The 16,641-nt window shown below is 41.7% G+C and overlaps 1 long non-coding RNA gene across 1 annotated transcript; it reads right to left on the minus strand.

Annotated features, from left to right (window-relative positions):
- Nucleotides 1-11,983: 11,983 nt before the first annotated feature.
- On the minus strand, nt 11,984-13,265 carry LOC117018121 (uncharacterized). Its single transcript, XR_004422172.1, has 3 exons — nt 13,204-13,265; nt 12,415-12,588; nt 11,984-12,120 (listed from the first exon to the last, which is right to left on the minus strand). It is a non-coding gene; the product is annotated as an uncharacterized LOC117018121 (long non-coding RNA).
- Nucleotides 13,266-16,641: the final 3,376 nt, after the last annotated feature.

Below are 16,641 nucleotides of genomic sequence, written 5' to 3' on the forward strand. Positions count from 1 at the left end.
CCCTACTCTCACTAGTGTTTATATGAATTTGATCCAGGTACAGAGAGGACACGTTTCTGGTTCACTCAAGAGCTCTGGGGATTTTGAGAACAAGTTGGCAGGAAGGAGGGGACAGAGATTTGAAAAAGAATAAAGAAAAAAGAATGAGCATAATGAGTGGTGACTATGTAAAGGGATAAACCTGGCTATGGAAAGCTGAATATAAAATATTGGAAAGTTAGGTCCAGAAATCATAGAAAAAAGAAAACTTGGGTTGAAGAGGTAGAATAATTGTCCAGATGTGCCTCTGCCTTGACCTTTTCTGTAAATGTAGGATCTTTGGGATGAAATACTGGCTACAGAAAGTGTTTTACATTAAGAGCCTTATTTTCTTCTTTCTCTTTTCTTCCTTTTCCCTCTGCTTTTCCTGTCCTGGAGTGCACCCTAGGCAGTTAAAGGAAGCCATTGTTTTGCATCACGTTCAGCTCTAAAATACATTTGATTGTCACCAGATCCACACACGCAGTCCTTGCATCCCGCTTTGTTTCCCCCACCTGTGCCCTGAAATCAACTCTGAGCATTTTCCATGTGCTGCCTTATGAAGTAAGTGAGCCAGGCAAGGGTCAAAAACAAGGCTGTCCGTTCTGAGTGTGTATCAATTAGGTTATGCATTCTTCTGCGGCTAAGAGATGTTAAAAGTCATAGCTTAAACCAAAAAAAAAAAAAAAAAAAAGTTTTTTTCCCCATTTAAATAAAAGAAGCCCAGAATAAAGCTGTCTAGAGCTGGTAAAAAGGCTGGGTTTTGGCAAGATAGAGGTTCATTTCTCTTTGACATAAAAGCCTGAATGTAAGTAGTTCAGGGCACTTGTAGAACTTGCATAATTACGAGGACCTGAGAACTTCTTCCCTCCCTTCCATCCTTCCTTCTTTCTTTCCTTTTCCTTTTTCTTCCCTATCCCTTTCTATCTATATTTGGCACATTCCAGCTGCACTTATCTGGTTGTACGTGTCTCAGAGATTACTAACTTATTTATCTGTATTTAGCATCTTATGAATGTTACTCGCATCTACATTTAGTTTCTTTACCCTCTTTATTTACTTTCTTGTCTCTAACAAATTCTAACTTTCTCATGTAACATAGATAAACGTCAGGTATGTTGTTTATGTAAATAATATGGCATATGCACGTGACAAACATCTTTTACTTCCTTCTCTCTTGGTTTTTCATTACATCAAAATTTTTGAAGTCTAGACCAGTTGTCCTATACCAGCTTTTTACTTTGATCTTTATCTTCTCGTTCTATACTGTCCTCGGACTTGGGACATTGTCAGGAAGAAATACGGGCATTCCCCTGACCTAGACAAACCTTTGCAGTTAGTGAAAATATCACAATAGGGGCTTCTACTTTGTACTGGTTTTTTTCTTTCCTAAGTATAGTCATTAAGCCTGGAGGTAGTGGCCACACCTTGGGCTTTTATGAAACACGCAGCAGCCAACTCTTTCTCTGTGTGTGTTTTCCACATGGTGACACAGCCTTCTTGTGGATCTTACCTCAGCTATGTCATCAAGGACATGAGGGACCATTTCAAGGAGAACTGGAGGAGGGAGACTTTATAACTGGTATCTTATTGATGACCTTACTCACCCATTAGGGGACCTTGCTTCATCTTAACTCTGCTCACATTTCAAAATCCTTAGGAAAGGATGGAGCATGACTTCTCTAAGATCATACCCCCGCAATGCAGGAACTCCTAGGTTACTCAAATTTCTTTACTTGGCTTCCATCAAGCATTGGGTCGTATTAAATGTAATATTTATGTCTTTACGGGTAGAGAGGTATTGTATTTAAATATACTTCAAATATAAATATTTTAAGGAGTGAGGCTTCATAGACATACTTAGATACTATGGTCGTTGTTTTTTTTACCACTGTGATCAAATGAAGTAATGATATCTTTAGGAGACTTCTAGCTTAAGAAAAAAAAGCAGGAGGAGGTTCTTGATTGAAATGCATATCCTAGGCCTTATCTGGGCCCTGAATATATCTTTGGCTGACTTCTGGCAGCATCTTATGCTTTATTCAATCAACCGGTTTTCCTTGGACAATGTTCCTAGAAATCTTGTTTTTTCTCATCCGTGTAACCCTGATCATATGCTTTTTTCTAGCTCCTAAATTCTACAGATGCAGATCGTGGATGTCTTCTGCCTAGGGGGGTGTGTGTGTGTGTGTGTGTGTGTGTGTGTGTGTGTGTGTGTTTGCTTCTCTTGTTTTGTTGTAACAGCTCTCTAAGCAATTTGTTTCTCTGGGTATGCTCTTGGAATCTTATTTTATTTCTAGAATCATAGAATCTAGAATCATTCAAAGAATAGGCCCATGTTTACTTACATGTAAAAATGAATTTCATTTTAAAAGATATGATTGGTCATTCAATCCAGTCTTCCTTGCACTGGTTGTTGACTCCATGTTCTGGGACATTCTGAGTGCATTTACGGATCATTCTAGGACCGGGAGCATGCTTCTATTATATTATATAACTTCTGTTAATGGTAAGTACTCAATAAGTGTTTATTCTTATTATTAACATTATTTTTGTACGTTGATTCAACTTTGGATTTATTTTTCTTTTCATATTCCCTGGTCCCTTCACAACTTTTCCTTTGATCATATTTGTCTTTGCTTACGGGCCCTTAATTCATGGAGTCCTTTGGGAATCCTGAAATTCTCAGTTTCTGTGAAATTCCCATTGTCTTTCAAATATTTGAAATTCTTAAGACTGCAAATGTACATGCTAGCAAAAAAAAAATACCAGTTTTGATTTTCCTTTGTTCAACACTCTTGTGAAGAGGAAAATTAAATTTTTCATCTCTTGCCTCCGATCCTAGCTTTTTCCTGTTTCTCTCTCCACGGGGGAAGCAAAACCAACCATTTTCCGTGATACGACACACCATCATTAAGAGCTCTGGAGCCAGACCGCCTGGGTTGGTTTCTTGGCTCAACTAACTGCTTGCTAATCTAGTGACCGTGGGCAGAATTATCTAACCCATCTGTGCTTTCTTATGTGTGGAGTCGGGGTGATAATGAAGGTCTCCTCAGCAGAGGGTCTCTGTCAGGATTAAGTCGTTAAACATTTCTCCACTCAGAACAGAACCTGAGGAAGAAAGAGTCAGCACTGATAGACATTAGGGAACCGCCGTGGTCTGCAAAGCAGCTGTGATAATCCCCACTGTTCTCGGTTTATGACGAGAAGTAATGGAGTGGAGTACATTAAACACATGAGTTTCGTTTTCGGTCCACATTAGATGGAACCCAGAGGTTGCCTGTGTTGTGTGACCTTGGGCATGTGATTTAGTTTCTCCAAGACCCAATGCCCTCATTTGTTAAATGTGACAAATACCCACTACTTCTCAGGGTTACACAGCTTCTCCTTAGCGGTGATAATATATGAAAACAAGTAGATTGCACCTGGACACAACTCCTCCTCATATGTTATCCGTTAGAAAAAAGAAATTGCCCACTAATCTCTTTCGTCCACTAATTTTTAAACTTGTCTTGGGAATTCCCTTGTCATTGATTTTCAATTTGCATATGAAGTTTATTGTTTTGTTTTTTGTTTTTCATGAGACACTTTCTTTAGCAACTGTTTACTTCCCTGGAACTTTTCCGAACTGCTTCTTCTCAACTTCCTTTAAGTGAGAGAGAACTCAATTATAATCTAGCACATAACTTTTAACAGAGCACAGCAAGATTTTAAATGAAGATATAAATGAAGCTTCTCCCATCCTCATTGCTCTTAGTCACATAGTCAAGAATTGACATCCCTGACAGGTCAAATAATTGTTGCTATTGATGTGACTCATTACCATCTTACATTCGGAATATTAGAGTGTGCGTGTGAGAGAAACTGTGTGTGTGTGCGCACGTGTGTGTGTGCGTGTGTGCGCACGCGCGTGTGTGTGCGTGTGTGTGCGCGTGTGTGTGCGCGTGTGTGCGCGTGTGTGCGTGTGTGCGTGTGTGTGCGTGCGTGTGTGTGCGTGTGTGCGCGTGTGTGCGCGCGTGTGCGTGTGCGTGTGTGCGTGTGTGTGTGTGCGCGTGTGTGCTTGCGCGTGTGTGTGTGCGTGTGTGTGCGCATGTGCGTGTGTGCGCACGCGCGCGTGTGCGTGTGTGTGCGTGTGTGTGCGCGTGTGCGTGTGTGCGTGTGTGTGTGCGCGTGTGTGCGCGTGTGTGTGCGCGTGTGTGCGTGTGTGTGCGCGCGTGTGTGCTTGCGCGTGTGCGTGTGCGTGCGTGCGTGTGTGCATGTGTGTGTGCGCGTGTGTGTGTGAGCTTGCATGCTCATTGGCCTCTCCCCTCTTGAACTTGATTTTCCCGCTTTGAGGCACCTTGCTCTGGGAACGGCAGCAACCGGACACCCCAGTTCTCATTTTGACTTTCCCCTGAATGGCTCTCCTTTTTGTCACCTGCCCAAATGTTTTCATTATCCCAAAGAACCACACCCAGAGCTCAGAGCACCACCCTTTCTTTCACCCTGGTGGTTTTGACTCGGCTCTTAGCCATCTTGTTGGTAGCTCCCAGTTCTCATCCTGTCGTTGACACCATGCAGTTGGTGCCTGCTCTGTTGTACATACTGTTTTATTTTTTCCTCAAGTTTTTTCTAGCATCACATCCTTGCCCTGTCTAGCTCTCCTCTTTCCAGACTGCTCCTCCCACTCTTTCGGGCTCTCCAAAACCAACACTGTAGGAGGGGCCCTGGTGGGTGGTGGTAGGACTGGCTGTACTTGGGGCCATTTTCATCACTCTTCCTCTGCTCGTCATTATTTGAAGTCCTTGCCTTTTATGTCCACAGCCCTCCTGAAATCTATAGCTTAGCATCCTCTGCTGACCCATTTTCAAATCCTAAGATGACTCAGTAACTGATTCATGTTCTTTTTTTCTTGTCTGCCCCCGCCCCCATCTGGCAATCATTTATGGGCTCAGGCTACCTACTGAGTAAGCCCTCCAGAGCCTAGATTTTGTACTGCTTGGGCCAAACACCGAATGCCTTTGTCTTACAGGACAGTTCTTTCTCAGTATCTTTTCTGTCACCATTTCCAATCCACATATTCTCTCTTCCTCTCTCAGTCACTCATACCATCCCTTCTGTTTCTTTCTCTTATTCATCCCTCTCTGGACATCCCGACTTTCTGTCTGTCTGAACTACTCTACACCTTGTTTGCTGCTGTTCTCAATAGGTATTTACTATGGACTGAAGAGAGGAAGATGGAGTTTTGAGTCGAACAACCATAATTCATTTAGTTACCTGCTCAAATAAGTGAAGTGGGTTGAGCTGAGGTTCAGTCGACAGTACTCAACACACATTATATGACTACATCGACCTAAAAAAATATAAACACTGCAAATCTAACAAAGGCTCTCTTGATACTTCCCTCACCTGCTTTATTTCTCAGAAATATCCATTATTATCAATCCAGTGTGCATTTCTTCAGCCCTTTTTCTTTCTCTATATTTGCATTCCTTACTAAAATAAGCTACTTTGGAATGGAGAGCAGGCAGCCACCCAATTATTACTGGCTGAATAAATGAATGTGTATGTGTGTGTGCACGCACACACACACACACACACACTCACACACACAAACTGCTCTGCATATGCATTTTGATATAAATCACATTGCTTTAGACATATTATTTGGCAGCTTGCTTTTTTTACTTAATAGCATATCTTGGGAATATTTTCATGGTACCACATACTGCTCTATTTCATTCAACAGTACTGCTGCTTGGTATTTTATGTTTATGGATATTTATTTGTCCATTCCTTACTGGTGGATATTTACATATTTCCTATATTTGCCATTTACAGGCAATGCTACAACATAAATCCTGGCAAAATTTTCTGCCTCCCTGTACATGTATTTCTATGGAATTGTTCCTTTGAAGGGAATTGCTGATTAAAATATCATGTGCATTTTTAATAAATGTGGCCAAATTACCCTCCACAAAGACTATAGCAGTTCGTATTGTGGCTGTGGGTGAGAATATGTATTTCCCCACACGCTTACCAATGTCAGATGTTGAGGATTCCTTTAATTTTGCTGATCGGATGGGTGAAATGGTGTTTGCTTTTAAAAATATTTGTATTTCACTGATCATTAGTTGATTAATCATCTTTCAGTATATTTATTTTGGCCTTCTTCATTGTGAGTCTGCCCTTTGTACATTTTTTTATTCTTTTTCTCCTATTTCAGAGGAAGAAATTTCCCTTTGTTGGTGTCCAGGAATAAATTCCCCGTGCTTCCGTCTGTCTCAATTGTCTTCACTCTTTGACATCTCCAGTTTTCCTGTTTTCACAGATTTCTTCCTCTTGGCTTTCAAGCACAATCAGATTGCAGTCATGTTGGAATAAAAGACTTTACTCAAGTCTACTGTTCCCTTGAATGCTTCCCTTACCCTCTCCACTCCACTTGTCAAATGAGTGCTCCACGTCTGCTGCTCTCGCTGACTCTAATCACCGATACTAGTGATTTTACTCAGTCCTAATTTCACTGACCTTTTTATATCTCTTTAAATCCTGTTACTATTTCTTTTGAGTCACAGACTTCTCCCTTAACTCCCAGGTGCCACCCCATTTCTCTTCTTACCTCTAGGATTACCTTTTTTCTTCACGTTCTTTTCTTCCTTTGCCAAAAAAGTTGGATTTTCAGCAATTCCTAATTTTAGACTTTGTTCTTTACCTTCCTTGTGACTTTGGAGATCTCAGCCATTCCAAATGTTTCAACTATTATCTTTATAGAAAAGACTCCCAAGTTCGTATCCTACTCCTGAGGTCTCATTAAAAATCTGTTGTTGTTTTTTTTACTTTACTTTTTCCCATTGAATTGGACTACTGTAACTTCAGGAACAGAATACTAAATTATACTTATTGTTGTCCTCTGTCCCAAACTAATTCTTATAATTTTACCAATTTTTGTGGATAACAAAAGGGAGAAAACCTTATTTTCTAAGTGGCAGAATTCTCTCTAGATAGTGACTTATTTTGTCTACAAAATATTTTAATGAGTCACTTTTGTGAAGGGGGATAAGTGAGAGGGTGACATCAGAAAGAATCAAGCTTATATACGAAGAGATGGTCATGAACTTGCTTTCCAAGTGGGGCTGATCTGCTATCACACTTTTGTTTTGCTGGATATACTCTTCAAGAGCTGAATTGTCTGGGACAATAATGAGGATGGGAGTGGCTGTGGAAAGAAAGAGGAGGAAAAATGTAGCTGGCATGCAGAATGGAAATTTGGCAAACTACCAGGCATGTTTAAGAAGGATTTTATGAAGCTTTTCACTTGGTATATAGATCGACAACATTTTCCTTTCAGTACCCTAAAGCTATTCCTTCACTGTCTTTGTGCTTGCACTGTTTTTATCAAAAAACCTTTTATCTTCCTTGTTCCATTGTACAAAACATGTCTTTATTTTCTGCTGCTTTTAGGATCTTCTCTCTAACAGTAATTTTGAGTGTGTGTATATATTTCATGTGCTTGGGTTTTGTCAGGCTTCTTGGATCTCTGGGTTTAGAGTTTTAGCAACTTGGAAATTTTTCAGTCATGATTTCTTCTAGTTTTTTCTTTCTTCTCATCTCTCTCTTCTTCCTCTGAGACTTCAACAAATATATTAGACCATTTGATGTCCTATAACTCATTGGTGGTCTGTTTACTTTTCAAAATTTCTTTTTTCCCCTATTCATTTGGGTTTGTTTTTAATGCTATACCTTTGCATTCATTAACATTTTCTTTTGCATTTTCTAATCTGCCATAAGTCTCATCCGGTGGTTTGTGTTTTTTTTTTTTTTTTTTTGAGTGTTTTTGTTTTTGTTTTTTAATCTCAGAAATTGTTATTTTCCTTTCTAGAAATTGGTTTTGGGGATTTTAGAAAATATCTTCTGTGTCTGTACTTAACATGTTCAATCTTTCCTCTAGCTTCTTGAGCATATGGGATAGTTATAACCATTTCAATGTCTATTTCTTCTAGTTCTATATCTGTGTCGGTTCTGGGTTGGTTTTGATTGATTCATTTTTCTCCTTAATATGACTTGTATTTTTCTGCTTCTTTGTATGCCTGCTAGTTTCTTTTTTAGTGCATTCTACATATTGAATTTTACGTTTGTGTTGGAATTTTTATACTCCTATACATACATATTCTTGGGCTCTGTTTTAGAATACAGTTGAGTTACTTGGAAACAATCTGATCCTTCTTGTTTGGCTTTAAATATTTGGTAGGTGGAACCAGAGCAGCATTTAGTCTAGGGATAATTACTCTCCACTCCTGAGTCAAAACACTTCTGACTTCTCTACCCAATGCCCCATGAATTATAAGATTTTCTAGTCTGGCTAAGTTGAATATTCACTATTCTTGGTGCTATGTGAAATTCAGTGACTGTTTGCTTTAATCATTTTGGCTGGTATTTCCCCAGTCAAAGGTAGTTTTCTGATGCCCAAGCCCTGATCAATACTCTTATTAAATACTAAAGATCTCAAGATCTCTGAAATTCTGTCTTTGGGCAGCTCTCACCTCTCCCACACTTTGCCTTGTGAACTTTGCCTGCTTTATTTTCTCTGGACTCTCAGCTCTGTCTCCTCAACTACAGAAGTTTGCTGGTCTCCCTCTGTCTGCCATAGCCTGGAAATTCTCCCAAGGGAGCAAGCTTGGATAATTATAACGTTCACCTCATTTTTTCCTGTCCTGTGTCGCTGGGTGTCAAATGCATTGACAACTGTTGTTTTATATATTTTGTCCCTTACTTCATTTTGGCTGGCAGTAGAAGATCAATTATTTTTAAAGAGATTTAAAAAACAAAACAAAATGCTGTTTTTGTATTTATTACATACTTATTGGTATTCCGTCAGTAATATCCTATAGCTGGCTTGTAGCAGCTCAAGAGACCCAATTGTTAAATATTCAGAAATTTTGTGAGCCAGTTGTTAAACTGTTGGTAGCTTATTGGTTGGTACAAATTCTCTGTTGTAGAATTTCCCCATACACTGATATTTAAGCTCTAGGGAATTTCATGCATTACCTTCCACTCTCTCTAAACTAACCTTCCTATTATCCTTCACTTAGTACGTCCTATACTCTTAGCCACTATACCTTTGCTCATTCCATTTCTCCTTTCTTGCTTTTTGCTATATGATTTTTTCTCAGCTTAAAGCTCTATGCCGACTCAGAGTCTGTCCCTCAAATGAAAGTTACACTGAGCATTGTAACTAGAAGTCATCTCTTTCTTGACCATATTTTTTAGGGCTTATCCTGCTTGGGTTTTGCTAAGCTTCTTGGATCTGTAGGTTGATACTATTTATCAAATCTGGAACATTTTGGCTATGATTTTGAAAACTGTTTTCAAAATAAACAGTTTTATCCTCTATTTCATGTTCTTTTCTCTAGTCTGCCCCCCCCCCCCGCCCCCCGCTATCTGGCAATCATTTATAGGCTCAGGCTACCTACTGAGCCCATAAATCTATCCTGTATTTCAAAGACTCCAATTATAAGTGTCTTAGACTGTTTGGTATTATCCCAGAGGTCACAGAGGCTGTTTTCTTTCTTTTTTATTTTCAGCCTTCTCCCCCTCACTCCTTGTGTTTTGACAGTTTCTCTTGCCCTGGTTTCATATTCACTTTTCTGCTGCAGTGTCTAATCTCATGTTAAGCTTATCCAGCAGTTGTTTTCATTTCAGATATTTTACTTTTCAATTCTAGAAGTTGTATTTAGTTATTTTTAGACTTTCTATTTCTCGCCTAATTATGTTGTATTTCTCTTTAGATCTCCAACCATATGTATAATAGCTATTTTGAAGTCTTATTGTCTGGATTAATCATTTCTGGGTCAATTTCTATTGACTGATAGTACTGCTGAGTATGGTTACATTTTCCCGCTTTTTGGTATATCCAGTACTTTTTAACTAGATGCTTACCATTTGGAATGTTATGTTTTCTGTGGCCTGGATCTTGTTTTCTTCTTTCAAATAGTGTGGAGCTTTATTCTACTAAGGTGTTAATTTACTGGCAGATCAGCTTGTCCACTTATTCTTTTCAAGGGTTGTTCTAAGCTTTGTTAGGGAGAATATAGATTTGCCTTATTCCAGATCTAGTTGAGTCCTACTCTATAGTCTCTCTGGGGTCTCTACGAAATGTTCCCAGTAGTCACCAGAGTCTATTCTGGTTGGACAGAGCTTGAACGTCTCTCAGCCTGTGCAAGCTCTAGTAATTGGCCATCCTACATTTCACTAGTAGTTGTTAATCCCCCAATAGTTATTCTTTGCCTGGCCTTGTAGAGTTTTCCAGTGTGCACACACAGCTTAGTATTCAGCCAAAGACTCAAGGAGATCTCTATGCAGATTTCTGGGACCCTTTCCCTTCTCTCTGAACTGTCCCAGTTCAGTAAGATTTCAAGGGTGCCATGCTCTTCCAGGGTTCCTTCTCCCCACAAGACAGCGCAGACAGTGCCAGGCAGAAAACAGGAATAGTCCTCACTTCGTTTGTCTCCCATCTCGTATGGATCATAGTCTTGTACAGTCTCTTGTCCAATATCAGAAAATAACTGTTTCATATAAATTATCCAGTTTTCTAATTGTTTATGATTTGGAGGCTATACATGGGCCAAATTGTGTCCCCCTCAAAAAAGGTATATTGAAGTCCTAATCCCCAGCACCTCAGAATGTGACCTAATTTGGAAATAGGGATATGGACCCGTGTTCCTTGCAGCATTACTAGTAATAACCAAGAAATGGAAGCAACCTAGGTATACATCAGTAGATCAATGGATAAAGAAGATGTAGTTCATATATACCATGGAATATTATTCAGCAATAAAAATGTATGAAATCTTGCCATTTACGACAACATGGATGGACCTAAAGGGTATTATGCTAAGTGAAATAAGCCAAAAAGAGAAAGACAAATACCATATGATTTCACTTATATATGGGATCTAAAAAAAAAAACAGGTGAATATACAAAACAAAGTAGAAATGGACCCATAGATATAGAAGAACAAGCTAATGGTTGCCAAAGGGGAGGGGAAAAATAGGCTAAAAAAATAAATTAAAAACCATTTTTTTTTTTAAAAAGAAACTAAACCAGAAGAAAACAAATGACATATTTGATCTCTTATAGTTAGATAAGGAAGACTAAAACTTTTTAAATATTTCTCTCATGTTGGTATAAAGCATAGTTGGGCTTCATTAAAAATACTTCTTTAAGTATGTTCTGGAATCATCAGAGCCTATTCTCACAACTAACTTTTCTGGGGGAAAAGAAGACTAGTTAAGAGTAGTTATTTTCAATGTAAAAACACTTCATGTGCCTATTCCTGTCAGGTACTTTCTAACTGAAGATGATTAGACTTGAATCTCACCTGGGAGATTATAATATCTAGGCAACCCAAAACAGCAGAAAGCTATAATTTGTAAATGCAAGGTTAAGTATGGGAAACTGATGTATCTGACTACGTTATGTGTTCACTCAGATGCCAAAATATTGCCTCAATTTCTTTGTTTAATCGTCAAGAAGCAAGAGTACAGCGTTTTCTGTTGTTTTTTTGTTTGTTTGCTTTTTCTGGGATAACATTATGAGTCATTTGACTGGTAAAATGAGAAAGAATTTTTCAAGTAAATAAATAAATAAATAAATATGAGAAAAGATTTCCCAGAAACCTTTGGTATTTGTTTCATTGACTGCATATTGTTTCATACTAGAGATGTAGCACAATTTAACTAATCCTGGGGGGTAGATTTTGTGGGTCTGTTATGGTACCCACTTGGGGAATAAGAAACATGTTAAAAGAAGAAATGATCCAATAGCTGATGTTGACTTTAGTGTTTGTCAGGCCACTTATGTTTCTAGTAAACAAATAAAACAAGCAAACAATCAAAAACAAAGTGGAAAGGCATTGTGGGAGAGGGTACTTGGTCTTGGGTTATTGTTTATTTTTTCTTCAGAATTCTCATTTGTGCTGGTTTTCGGTATCTGTCCCACTGATATGTGCTGCCTCCATGGCGTGTCTGTCTGTCCTTCAGTCTCTGTTGATCCATGCAGGATGCTGTGTCCTCCACATCTCCACCAGGAGGCCTCTTCAGGACTGATGGCATCTCTCAGTTCAGCTGTTTTCACATAATGAGAACATGGCTACCCCTGGTCTATCCTCTGTTCCTTAGAGATTCTTGAAGACTACCTTGTGTTCCCTTGTCAAGCTAATACATTCTAGAGCCATGTATTAGCTTTCCATCGCCACTAAAATAAATTACTACAAATGTAGCAGCATAAAACAACACACACGTATTACCTTATAGTTCTATAATTCCAAAGTTTGACACAGGTTTCACTGAGCTAAAATTAAGGTGTCAGTTGAGCTGTATTCCTTTCTGGAGGTTCTAGGAAAGAATCCATTTTCTTACCTTTTGTGACTTCCGCCTGCATCCTCAGCTCATGGTCCCCTTCCATCATCAAAGCCAGAAACACAGCATCTTTCTGACTCTGCTCCCATTGCCACTCTCTCCTGCTTTCCGCTTCCATGTTTGAGGACTCTTGTGATCCCATTGGGCATACCTGCATACTCCAAGATAATCTCCCTGTTTTTAAACTCAGCTGATTAGAAACTTTAATTCCGTCTTCAACCTCCATTCCCTTTTGCCATGTAACCCAACATATTCACAGCTCCCCAGGATTAGGACATCAACACTTTGGGGGTGGGGTGCATTTTTCTGCTTCCCACAAGCCATTTCTACTTCCTGATCTCTAGTAGGGACTCAGGACCTTGTTCTCCCCACCCTGGAAATTAGCACAATTTTCCTCTGCCCTCAGAACTTGGAGCTTCCGATTCTGCCTCTCCAACTCTCTCTTATCTCTTTCCCTGTTCAGGATGCAGCCAGGCTGAGGGCAGAGGGCAGGGAAATTCGGGAACATCTCCTTGGCTGACTCTCCTCTCTTTCCATCAGCCCAGGTAATTTTTAACTCTTCTGTAGAAGAAAAATATAGACCCTGCAGTTATATTCCAAATCTACTGTGTAGGGATAGATTTCAGTTTTAAAATTAAAAAGAGAAGAGTTAAATATATTGCCATTCCCTTCGTGTATACGGCTTTATCTCGTCACTAGTGACTCTTTAAAAATCTAGTGTGGAGAGAGAAACCCAACATGGTAACAAAAGAATTTGAGGGGAAGCTTGCCAGAGAGGTAGGCACTCACCTAAGAAAGTGCCCAGAAGAAGGGCAAAGAGAGAACAGAGGATGGTTCAAACCAGCTGTCAGTTCTGCTTGTCTGCCAACACCCCCTCATCTGGCCAGAGATACGGCCAGGCTCCTCCCTCTTGGAGATCAGCTGCCACAGCGTAGAGGGGTCATATCCTCGCCAACATTTCCATATATGAATGGCTTGAATGTATTGAATGAATAAGCAATATTACAGCTGGGGACAGAGAATGAGGAGATATTTTTCTTAGGCATCAGCCATATGGAAGGAGCTCCAAGCTACTGAGTTGTGACAGTGATCAGGGAGTCAGGAGCCAGCTGGCTACTCTGATCTGACTGCCATGTCTCTTCACCCTCCAATCTGCTCTGCCATCGCTAGGGAGGGAGATTGCACTGGACTCTCTGCTTGGTGATGACAGCAAGCCAAAGCAGCTGAGGAGTTACATCAGCTCTCCTGGATTACGCAGGACCTACACAAGCCTTGCTGGGGTGACAGTTTGCCAGCCTAATGGAGCAAGCACGTTTCCCTCCTCCTTGTATCTGCTGCCACCTTCTGTCCACCCTCCATCCCTCTACATCTCCACTCAGGACTAACTCAATAAAAATGCCAGGAGCAAAGACCAAGGAGGACAGAAAGGGAAAGCAAAGGATGAAAGGGGCCGTGTGTGGGCATGTGGGTACATACATATCCTGGGCTCCCTCCCACCAACCGTGCCATGCATAAGTATTGTATTGAGTCCAATTACAAACACTGAGATTGAAGATCCGTAAAACGTCATTGGCTTCTTTAGTTGGCCGTAGTTTTTTTTCATCATGTTCTAAACGTTCACAAAATGCACCTTACGCTTACCACTTGAGTTGTCATCATTTAAGTAAACAGTATAAGAGGATTCATTAAATTTGGAAAGGATATACAAACCAAAACACTCTCCCATAATAGAGTGCATTCAAATGCAAACCAAAAAATGAGCCACAGCCGACGCTCTATTAGAAGCCAGAACCCCCACATTAACTTTGAATTGTGTTACCACGGCCTCAGCAACAACAATAAACACGTCACCTCACTAGACCCTGGTGAAATGGGAACGGGTCACGAATGCCTGATTTGCTTCAGGCTCATTTCTCCCTGTTAGGCCACTGGTGGGGCTGCCTTTTGCAGGTTCTCATTTTAAATCACTCCACCCCATCCAACCCAAACTGACTAAGTGATTTGGAAAGGAATCCTCAGAGGACAGAGCCTGGCAAAGACAGAGAGAAGGGGAGGTCCCAAGGGACACGTGGGCTGTCTTCCAGACGTCTTATGGTTCCCATGTCTCATTTCAGCAGAATGAGGTTAGACCAGCTGCCCGACATGGTCCCAACCTTAGCTATTATGAACTGATGGCTTGGGAATGCTCCTCAGCCCCCACCCGCCACCCCATCCCACTGTACACCTTTCACTCTTTGCTGCAGGCACAGACAGTCCAAAAATCAGCCAACGCTTGTAAGAGTGCGTGCAGTGCACCGAGCAAAACGCATCTTTCCACCATTTGTAGGTATTATAATCCTTTTCATTTCACAGATGAGAAAATCGAAGATCACAGTTTGCCGAGGGCTCCTAAATCAGCAAGAAGCAGAGCTGTGATTAGAACCCAGGTCTCTTTCATCCCAAGGCCCCGTGATGTTTCCTCTACCTCTCGTTGCATTTAGAGGCTAAATCAGATCTAGCGAAGCCTTTCAGCTGGACGTGGAACCCAGCATCCAGCTCTGGTCAGTTCAGTGGTTCATCTGCCTGGGCTGTCAGAGCAGGTGCCTTCCCTCAGAGCTGAGCTCTTTTGCTCTGAATACCCTGAAGACCTAAATCTCCTGAACCTTGATCTGCTTTTATCTCCTTTCTGGCTACCCAGGTGACATGTCCCATAGCTAGTTTCTAGCTGTAGATAGACTAAAATCCCTTTTCATCATCCTGCCAGTATCACGATTTCTCTGATGGTTACAGAGACTCTTGATGGTCTCCTGGGGTGGGGGTGGGGGTATGGGGTGCAGAGAGTCATCTCTTGTTTATAGGTAACTAATGAGTCATGAAATATATTTACATACCAGGACTTCAGCAGGATTTCAAAACAGATAACCAGTGCTGAGTGAAGCTGGTTCCCAGGGAGATGGGGTGATTCATCCCGCACTTAAGAAAAGACCAGCCTCATTTCCTCCCCAGCTCGAGGGGAAATGTTCTCTCTACTGGGTGGCCGCACATCTCCAAGAGGGCGGGGCCTGGCCCCCTGTCCTGCCCAGATGAAGCGGTGTCGTTAGTCGGCTGAAGGCTGGTTTGAACCATGTTCTGCTCTCTCCTTGCCCTTCTCCTGGGCACTTTCTTAGGTGGGTGCTCTCCTCTCTGGCAAGCCTCCCCTCAAGTTCTCACCCTCACCCAACCCCATGAATCCACAGCCTGGGCTGCTGGTTTGACTCTCTTTATAACGTTCCTTCAATTGCCTGGAATGAATGTGGGACTTTCATCTTAGAGGCTGGTGCTGGGTTTTGGTTTCCTCTGTCCCCTTAGGAGGAGTTCACTCTCTGGGTGTCCCCTGGCCCCGTAGGCTTCTGCACCTTTGGCCGTTCCAGTCTACTCCCCGTGACTGATCCCATATGTTTGAGCCATGGAAGGGCTTGAGCCACCCCCCTGTCTGGCAGAAGGGAAGCTGGGTGGGATTCTTTGCTCTAAATGGCCTTTTACACTTCCCACAGGTGTCAGCGCTCAGACCATCCATCAGTGGCCACCTACAAGGGTGCAGGCTGTGGACAGTCCACTCTCTCTGAACTGCACTGTGAAGGGGACGTCAAGCCCCAACCTATACTGGTACCGGCAGGCCGCAGGAGGGGCCCTCCAGCTGCTTTTCTATTCCATTAGTATTGGGGACGTAGCCTCTGAGGGTGACCAGAACTGGAATGCGTCCAGGCCCCAGGACGGCCACTTCATCCTGAGCACTGAGAAGCTGCTCCTCAGCCACTCTGGCTTCTACCTCTGTGCCTGGAGTCTCACACTGAGCTGGGTGGGGCAGACATCTGTGCAAAAACCCCACCCTCTCCAGGAGCCCTCACTCAGGGACTGGGTGGAGGGTATTTGTCACTGGGTTTCTGACTGCCAGCCAATGTGAGAGCAACTGAATCAAGCCAGATTCTCCAAAAGAACATGAATAAGGTCTCAGGGAGAACAAGAAAGATTTATGTGTGCAGCACCTGTGAATTGTGTAGAGTCAAAGTGCCCCATGTCTGGATGTTTAGTCCTAGGCTGTCATACTCCAGCCTTTGATGCGTGCGCTTCTCCTCAATTCCTGATGGTCTACGCTGGGGAGTGGGTTTGTGCACACGTGGGTGAGAGGGGTAGCAGACACCTGTAACTGGAGGCGGTGTGGTGGTGGTCTGGTGAACAAATATGAGGGTGCCAATTCCCGTGACTTTA

Source organism: Rhinolophus ferrumequinum, chromosome 26 (genome assembly GCF_004115265.2).
Source record: "Rhinolophus ferrumequinum isolate MPI-CBG mRhiFer1 chromosome 26, mRhiFer1_v1.p, whole genome shotgun sequence".
Classification (NCBI taxonomy): domain Eukaryota; kingdom Metazoa; phylum Chordata; class Mammalia; order Chiroptera; family Rhinolophidae; genus Rhinolophus; species Rhinolophus ferrumequinum.